Source organism: Balaenoptera borealis (assembly GCF_965194805.1).
Source record: "Balaenoptera borealis genome assembly, contig: HAP1_SCAFFOLD_1660, whole genome shotgun sequence".
Lineage (NCBI taxonomy): Eukaryota > Metazoa > Chordata > Mammalia > Artiodactyla > Balaenopteridae > Balaenoptera > Balaenoptera borealis.
The window spans coordinates 28,630-38,054 of record NW_028122578.1 but is presented as its reverse complement, the minus strand read 5'-3'; the positions used below and the strand labels follow the sequence as shown (position 1 = coordinate 38,054).

The following is a 9,425-nucleotide window of genomic DNA, read 5'->3' as shown; positions in this document are numbered from 1 at the left end:
CCTCGCATCCTTTTCCCATGTAGGTTATGACACAATGTTGAGTAGTCTTCTCCTGGTCTTCCGTACGTCTTTGGTGGTTATATATTTCACATGGTTTGTATATCTCTGTTAACCCCAATATGGTAATGTATCCAATCCTCATCCCTTTCTATTTGGTGGACCGTAAGTTTTTTTAATGAATCTGTGATTGCCTTTCTCTGTGGAAATATCTTCATTGGTATCAATTTTTAAGTAACTCCTAAAAGTGATATGATAGGATATGTGTCTTTTGCTTTCTCACTTACTACAGGTTGCGTGATTATGTCTAGACACATCTATGGTGCTGCTAATGGCATTGTTTCCTTTTTTTCACTAGCGAATATTCCATCTGTACATGGAGGAGTTCTTCTTTGTCCACCCATCTGTTGGTGGAGTTTTTGGTTACTTCCATATCTTGGGTATTGTATGAGTGTGCAATGCAGATTTGCCTGCCTGTGTCTTTCCAATTCTCTCTTCTTAGATTATAGGTCGGGGAGTGGGCCTACTGGATCATATGGTAGCTCAATGTTTACCTATTTAAGGCGCCTCCTTTCTGCTCTCATTCGTGGCCCTTTGCAAGTTACGTCCCACTTGAAGTTGAGGGTATGCATTTCTCCACAACACCTTCAGCATTTATTGTTTGTCGTTTTCTTGCTGATGGTTATTCTGACAAGTGTGAGCTGATACCTCTTTGTGGTTGAATTCGCATGTGCCTCATAATCCGTTGAAATTGACCTTTAAGGCATGTCCTTTTTATTTTTCAAGCTGTGATTACCCCTTAGTTCTTCAAAGTGTTCTCTTAAAGTATGTGTCCCATTTTGAAATGTTTTGGCCATTACCTCCCTCAAGACATTTTGAGGGCAGGTTTCATTTACAGTTCTGCAGTACTTGTTCCTATGAAATGACCATTAGCACAGGCTTTAAAGCTGCTTTTGCAGCTAACTGCCAGAGGGCGGCAGCCTTTCTATGTTCCCCACCCTGGTAACTAGGGAAAAGCCCTTGCGGCCTGTGGTGTTTCTCGGTTATAAATTAGAGTGGAGTGTGCCCGGAGAAACCCACACAAGCTGATGTCTCCTTACTTTTGTTGGATTTTTAAATTTAATTTTTATTTTTTATTGGAGTAATTTTCCACTGAGTACGTGGACCACTTCTACTTTGTGCATTCCTCGGTTGATGGAGATTTTCATTGCTTCCAAGTGTTGGCTATGGTAAATATTGTTGGAGTGCAGGATTGCCAGCCTGTGACTTTTGGATTCTCATTTTCTCAGGGGATAGGCCCAGCAGTGGGTTTGATTGATTGACTGGTAGCACCGTGTTTCCCTTTTCAAAGCACCTTATTTGTGTTTTCATTAGTGGCTCTTACCACGTCCCCCTTAGAATCGAGGGTACGCATTTCTCCACAATCGATTTAGCATTTATTGTTTGCAGCCTTTATGCTAATGGCCCTACTGGCTGCTGTGAGCTGATAGGGTTTTGTAATTTGGGTTTGCATGTCTTTGAAAATTCGTAAAACTCATCATTTTTCTCCGCCGTTTTCTTTTCTGTTAAAAAAAGGAAACAATTGGGAGTACAATATAACTCTTGAAATTGTCTTCCTGGAAGGTAGCCCTCTTTTGAATTTTTTGGTCTATTTTCCACGCCAGAGTTGTTTTAGAGATCAGGTGTCATTTCCCGAAGTGCAAGTTTGGTGAATATGTAGTGACCTTTAGCAATGGGTTTAAAGCTGCTGTTGTGGGAAATGGCCTCAAGGAGGCAGCATTTCTCCATTCCCAAATCTGGGTACTAGGGCAGCAGAGCCTTTCTGGAAGTCGTGTTCCTAGGTTGTAAATTACATTGGACTGTGCATGGAGAAACCCCCATAAGTTTATGTCTCATTATTTCTTCCTGATTTTTAAAAGTGTTTTAATTGGGGTAAAGCTTAGAATATTGTTTGTCCTAGGTGTACACAATCTGGTTCATTTGGGCATTTTATATGTCTATTCAAGTACAGATCCTCTTCCCATGTAAAATGTTACAGAGGGTTCCGCAGACCTCCCTTGCTATATGGTTGGTCTTTTTGAGATACGTATATAACCTGTGTTTGTATACATATAGTAACACTAATCTTAATTTATCCATTCCCCCCACCTTTCCTCTGAGATGAGCATAGTTTGTTTTCTAAGTCTGTGAGTGTCTTTCTCTGTGGAAATATGTTCATTTGTGTCAGTTATTAGATAACGCCTATAAGTGATATCATAGAATATAGGTCTTTTACTTTCCGACTTACCTCATGTTTCGTGATTATCTCCAGACAAATTTGTGGTGCCTCAGAGAGCAATGGTTCATTGTTTTCCATGGCTAATATTCCATTGTGTACATGGACCACTTCTTCTTTATCCATTCACCTCTTGTTGGATATTTTGATTGCTTCACTGTCTTGGCTATTGTGAATAAGGCTGCACTGCAGCTTTTGCGGCCTGCGTCTTCTCGATTCTTGTCTTCTCAGGTGAGAGGTCCATTGGTGCGCCTGCTGGATTGAATGGTACCTCCGTTTTTACTTTTAAACACAGCTCCTTGCTGTTCTCATTATTGGCTGTTACCCCTTTACGTCTCACCAGCAGGTAGAGGGGACACAGTTCTTTAAAACCCCTTCAGCATTTATTGTTTGTAGACTTTTTGCTGATGGTCAGTCGACTGGTGTAAGTTGAAACTTTTTGTAGATTAGATTGCATGGGTCTAACACTCCCTGAGGTTGAGCTTTTATCCATTTTCCTTGTTTTTTGAACGAGCGTGAGTAAAACTTAACTCTTCATACTCTTCTTGAAACATTTCCCTGTTTTGAATTTTTTTGTCCATTCCCTACTTCAGCACAATTTTTTAGGGCAGGTGTCCTTTACAGCCATGAGTCCTTGTGAATGTTAAGTGACCATTAGCTGTGAGTTTAAAGCTGCTCTTGCAGGAAACGGCCACAAGGTGGCAGCATTTCTCCTTTACCAAATTTGGTAACTGGGGAAACAGAGTCTTAATGGAAGTGGTGTTCTAGGTTGTAAATTCGAATGGAATGTGCCAGGAGAAAAGCCCTTTAAGTTTATGTCTCATTACTTCTTGTTCATATTTGGAATTTACTTTTTAGCTTTGATCCCAGCAAATTTGATTACAATGGTTTGTTTGTTCTAGGTGTGCAAGATGTGGTTCTTTCACACATATACGTGTATCTATTCTTCCTCGCATCCTTTTCCCATGTAGGTTATGACACAATGTTGAGTAGTCTTCTCCTGGTCTTCCGTACGTCTTTGGTGGTTATATATTTCACATGGTTTGTATATCTCTGTTAACCCCAATATGGTAATGTATCCAATCCTCATCCCTTTCTATTTGGTGAACCGTAAGTTTTTTTAATGAATCTGTGATTGCCTTTCTCTGTGGAAATATCTTCATTGGTATCAATTTTTAAGTAACTCCTAAAAGTGATATGATAGGATATGTGTCTTTTGCTTTCTCACTTACTACAGGTTGCGTGATTATGTCTAGACACATCTATGGTGCTGCTAATGGCATTGTTTCCTTTTTTTCACTAGCGAATATTCCATCTGTACATGGAGGAGTTCTTCTTTGTCCACCCATCTGTTGGTGGAGTTTTTGGTTACTTCCATATCTTGGGTATTGTATGAGTGTGCAATGCAGATTTGCCTGCCTGTGTCTTTCCAATTCTCTCTTCTTAGATTATAGGTCGGGGAGTGGGCCTGCTGGATCATATGGTAGCTCAGTGTTTACCTATTTAAGGCACCTCCATTCTGCTCTCATTCGTGGCCCTTTGCAAGTTACGTCCCACTTGAAGTTGAGGGTATGCATTTCTCCACAACACCTTCAGCATTTATTGTTTGTCGTTTTCTTGCTGATGGTTATTCTGACAAGTGTGAGCTGATACCTCTTTGTGGTTGAATTCGCATGTGCCTCATAATCCGTTGAAATTGACCTTTAAGGCATGTCCTTTTTATTTTTCAAGCTGTGATTACCCCTTAGTTCTTCAAAGTGTTCTCTTAAAGTATGTGTCCCATTTTGAAATGTTTTGGCCATTACCTCCCTCAAGACATTTTGAGGGCAGGTTTCATTTACAGTTCTGCAGTACTTGTTCCTATGAAATGACCATTAGCACAGGCTTTAAAGCTGCTTTTGCAGCTAACTGCCAGAGGGCGGCAGCCTTTCTATGTTCCCCACCCTGGTAACTAGGGAAAAGCCCTTGCGGCCTGTGGTGTTTCTCGGTTATAAATTAGAGTGGAGTGTGCCCGGAGAAACCCACACAAGCTGATGTCTCCTTACTTTTGTTGGATTTTTAAATTTAATTTTTATTTTTTATTGGAGTAATTTTCCACTGAGTACGTGGACCACTTCTACTTTGTTCATTCCTCGGTTGATGGAGATTTTCATTGCTTCCAAGTGTTGGCTATGGTAAATATTGTTGGAGTGCAGGATTGCCAGCCTGTGACTTTTGGATTCTCATTTTCTCAGGGGATAGGCCCAGCAGTGGGTTTGATTGATTGACTGGTAGCACCGTGTTTCCCTTTTCAAAGCACCTTATTTGTGTTTTCATTAGTGGCTCTTACCACGTCCCCCTTAGAATCGAGGGTACGCATTTCTCCACAATCGATTTAGCATTTATTGTTTGCAGCCTTTCTGCTAATGGCCCTACTGGCTGCTGTGAGCTCATAGGGTTTTGTAATTTGGGATTGCATGTCTTTGAAAATTCGTAAAACTCATCATTTTTCTCCGCCGTTTTCTTTTCTGTTAAAAAAAGGAAACAATTGGGAGTACAATATAACTCTTGAAATTGTCTTCTTGGAAGGTTGCCCTCTTTTGAATTTTTTGGTCGATTTTCCACACCAGAATTTTTTTAGAGAGCAGGTGTCATTTCCCGAACTTCAAGTTTGGTGAATATTTAGGGACCTTTAGCAATGGGTTTAAAGCTGCTGTTGTGGGAAGTGGCCTCAAGGAGGCAGCATTTCTCCTTTCCCAAATCTGAGTACTAGGGCAGCAGAGCCTTTCTGGAAGTCGTGTTCCTAGGTTGTAAATTACATTGGACTGTGCATGGAGAAACCCCCATAAGTTTATGTCTCATTATTTCTTCTTGGTTTTTAAAAGTGTTTTAATTGGGGTAAAGCTTAGAATATTGTTTCTCCTAGGTGTACACAATCTGGTTCATTTGTACATTAAAAATGTCTATTCACGTAAAGATCCTCTTCCCACGTAAAATGTTACAGTGGGTTCCGCAGACCTCCCTTGCTATATGGTCGGTCTTTTTGAGATATGTATATAATATGTGTTTGTATACATATAGTAACACTAATCTTAATTTATCCATTCCCCCCACCTTTCCTCTGAGATGAGCATAGTTTGTTTTCTAAGTCTGTGAGTGTCTTTCTCTGTGGAAATATGTTCATTTGTGTCAGTTATTAGATAACGCCTATAAGTGATATCATAGAATATAGGTCTTTTACTTTCCGACTTACCTCCTGTTTCGTGATTATCTCCAGACAAATTTGTGGTGCCTCAGAGAGCAATGGTTCATTGTTTTCCATGGCTAATATTCCATTGTGTACATGGACCACTTCTTCTTTATCCATTCACCTCTTGTTGGATATTTTGATTGCTTCACTGTCTTGGCTATTGTGAATAAGGCTGCACTGCAGCTTTTGCGGCCTGCGTCTTCTCGATTCTTGTCTTCTCAGGTGAGAGGTCCATTGGTGCGCCTGCTGGATTGAATGGTACCTCCGTTTTTACTTTTAAACACAGCTCCTTGCTGTTCTCATTATTGGCTGTTACCCCTTTTCGTCTCACCAGCAGGTAGAGGGGACACAGTTCTTTAAAACCCCTTCAGCATTTATTGTTTGTAGACTTTTTGCTGATGGTCAGTCGACTGGTGTAAGTTGAAACTTTTTGTAGATTAGATTGCATGGGTCTAACACTCCCTGAGGTTGAGCTTTTATCCATTTTCCTTGTTTTTTGAACGAGCGTGAGTAAAACTTAACTCTTCATACTCTTCTTGAAACATTTCCCTGTTTTGAATTTTTTTGTCCATTCCCTACTTCAGCACAATTTTTTAGGGCAGGTGTCCTTTACAGCCGTGAGTCCTTGTGAATGTTAAGTGACCATTAGCTGTGAGTTTAAAGCTGCTCTTGCAGGAAACGGCCACAAGGTGGCAGCATTTCTCCTTTACCAAATTTGGTAACTGGGGAAACAGAGTCTTAATGGAAGTGGTGTTCTAGGTTGTAAATTCGAATGGAATGTGCCAGGAGAAAAGCCCTTTAAGTTTATGTCTCATTACTTCTTGTTCATATTTGTAATTTACTTTTTAGCTTTGATCCCAGCAAATTTGATTACAATGGTTTGTTTGTTCTAGGTGTGCAAGATGTGGTTCTTTCACACATATACGTGTATCTATTCTTCCTCGCATCCTTTTCCCATGTAGGTTATGACACAATGTTGAGTAGTCTTCTCCTGGTCTTCCGTACGTCTTTGGTGGTTATATATTTCACATGGTTTGTATATCTCTGTTAACCCCAATATGGTAATGTATCCAATCCTCATCCCTTTCTATTTGGTGAACCGTAAGTTTTTTTAATGAATCTGTGATTGCCTTTCTCTGTGGAAATATCTTCATTGGTATCAATTTTTAAGTAACTCCTAAAAGTGATATGATAGGATATGTGTCTTTTGCTTTCTCACTTACTACAGGTTGCGTGATTATGTCTAGACACATCTATGGTGCTGCTAATGGCATTGTTTCCTTTTTTTCACTAGCGAATATTCCATCTGTACATGGAGGAGTTCTTCTTTGTCCACCCATCTGTTGGTGGAGTTTTTGGTTACTTCCATATCTTGGGTATTGTATGAGTGTGCAATGCAGATTTGCCTGCCTGTGTCTTTCCAATTCTCTCTTCTTAGATTATAGGTCGGGGAGTGGGCCTACTGGATCATATGGTAGCTCAGTGTTTACCTATTTAAGGCACCTCCATTCTGCTCTCATTCGTGGCCCTTTGCAAGTTACGTCCCACTTGAAGTTGAGGGTATGCATTTCTCCACAACACCTTCAGCATTTATTGTTTGTCGTTTTCTTGCTGATGGTTATTCTGACAAGTGTGAGCTGATACCTCTTTGTGGTTGACTTCGCATGTGCCTCATAATCCGTTGAAATTGACCTTTAAGGCATGTCCTTTTTATTTTTCAAGCTGTGATTACCCCTTAGTTCTTCAAAGTGTTCTCTTAAAGTATGTGTCCCATTTTGAAATGTTTTGGCCATTACCTCCCTCAAGACATTTTGAGGGCAGGTTTCATTTACAGTTCTGCAGTACTTGTTCCTATGAAATGACCATTAGCACAGGCTTTAAAGCTGCTTTTGCAGCTAACTGCCAGAGGGCGGCAGCCTTTCTATGTTCCCCACCCTGGTAACTAGGGAAAAGCCCTTGCGGCCTGTGGTGTTTCTCGGTTATAAATTAGAGTGGAGTGTGCCCGGACAAACCCACACAAGCTGATGTCTCCTTACTTTGGTTGGATTTTTAAATTTAATTTTTATTTTTTATTGGAGTAATTTTCCACTGAGTACGTGGACCACTTCTACTTTGTGCATTCCTCGGTTGATGGAGATTTTCATTGCTTCCAAGTGTTGGCTATGGTAAATATTGTTGGAGTGCAGGATTGCCAGCCTGTGACTTTTGGATTCTCATTTTCTCAGGGGATAGGCCCAGCAGTGGGTTTGATTGATTGACTGGTAGCACCGTGTTTCCCTTTTCAAAGCACCTTCTTTGTGTTTTCATTAGTGGCTCTTACCACGTCCCCCTTAGAATCGAGGGTACGCATTTCTCCACAATCGATTTAGCATTTATTGTTTGCAGCCTTTCTGCTAATGGCCCTACTGGCTGCTGTGAGCTGATAGGGTTTTGTAATTTGGGATTGCATGTCTTTGAAAATTCGTAAAACTCATCATTTTTCTCCGCCGTTTTCTTTTCTGTTAAAAAAAGGAAACAATTGGGAGTACAATATAACTCTTGAAATTGTCTTCTTGGAAGGTTGCCCTCTTTTGAATTTTTTGGTCGATTTTCCACGCCAGAATTTTTTTAGAGAGCAGGTGTCATTTCCCGAACTTCAAGTTTGGTGAATATTTAGGGACCTTTAGCAATGGGTTTAAAGCTGCTGTTGTGGGAAGTGGCCTCAAGGAGGCAGCATTTCTCCTTTCCCAAATCTGAGTACTAGGGCAGCAGAGCCTTTCTGGAAGTCGTGTTCCTAGGTTGTAAATTACATTGGACTGTTCATGGAGAATCCCCCATAAGTTTATGTCTCATTATTTCTTCTTGGTTTTTAAAAGTGTTTTAATTGGGGTAAAGCTTAGAATATTGTTTCTCCTAGGTGTACACAATCTGGTTCATTTGTACATTAAAAATGTCTATTCACGTAAAGATCCTCTTCCCACGTAAAATGTTACAGTGGGTTCCGCAGACCTCCCTTGCTATATGGTCGGTCTTTTTGAGATATGTATATAATATGTGTTTGTATACATATAGTAACACTAATCTTAATTTATCCATTCCCCCCACCTTTCCTCTGAGATGAGCATAGTTTGTTTTCTAAGTCTGTGAGTGTCTTTCTCTGTGGAAATATGTTCATTTGTGTCAGTTATTAGATAACGCCTATAAGTGATATCATAGAATATAGGTCTTTTACTTTCCGACTTACCTCCTGTTTCGTGATTATCTCCAGACAAATTTGTGGTGCCTCAGAGAGCAATGGTTCATTGTTTTCCATGGCTAATATTCCATTGTGTACATGGACCACTTCTTCTTTATCCATTCACCTCTTGTTGGATATTTTGATTGCTTCACTGTCTTGGCTATTGTGAATAAGGCTGCACTGCAGCTTTTGCGGCCTGCGTCTTCTCGATTCTTGTCTTCTCAGGTGAGAGGTCCATTGGTGCGCCTGCTGGATTGAATGGTACCTCCGTTTTTACTTTTAAACACAGCTCCTTGCTGTTCTCATTATTGGCTGTTACCCCTTTTCGTCTCACCAGCAGGTAGAGGGGACACAGTTCTTTAAAACCCCTTCAGCATTTATTGTTTGTAGACTTTTTGCTGATGGTCAGTCGACTGGTGTAAGTTGAAACTTTTTGTAGATTAGATTGCATGGGTCTAACACTCCCTGAGGTTGAGCTTTTATCCATTTTCCTTGTTTTTTGAACGAGCGTGAGTAAAACTTAACTCTTCATACTCTTCTTGAAACATTTCCCTGTTTTGAATTTTTTTGTCCATTCCCTACTTCAGCACAATTTTTTAGGGCAGGTGTCCTTTACAGCCGTGAGTCCTTGTGAATGTTAAGTGACCATTAGCTGTGAGTTTAAAGCTGCTCTTGCAGGAAACGGCCACAAGGTGGCAGCATTTCTC

At 40.4% G+C, this 9,425-nt stretch overlaps 1 long non-coding RNA gene across 1 annotated transcript; it reads right to left on the bottom strand.

Moving 5' to 3' along the window:
- Positions 1-1,918: 1,918 nt before the first annotated feature.
- Positions 1,919-5,362, bottom strand: LOC309622154. Its single transcript, XR_014240560.1, has 2 exons — positions 5,270-5,362; positions 1,919-2,049 (listed from the first exon to the last, which is right to left on the bottom strand). It is a non-coding gene; the product is annotated as an uncharacterized lncRNA (long non-coding RNA).
- Positions 5,363-9,425: the final 4,063 nt, after the last annotated feature.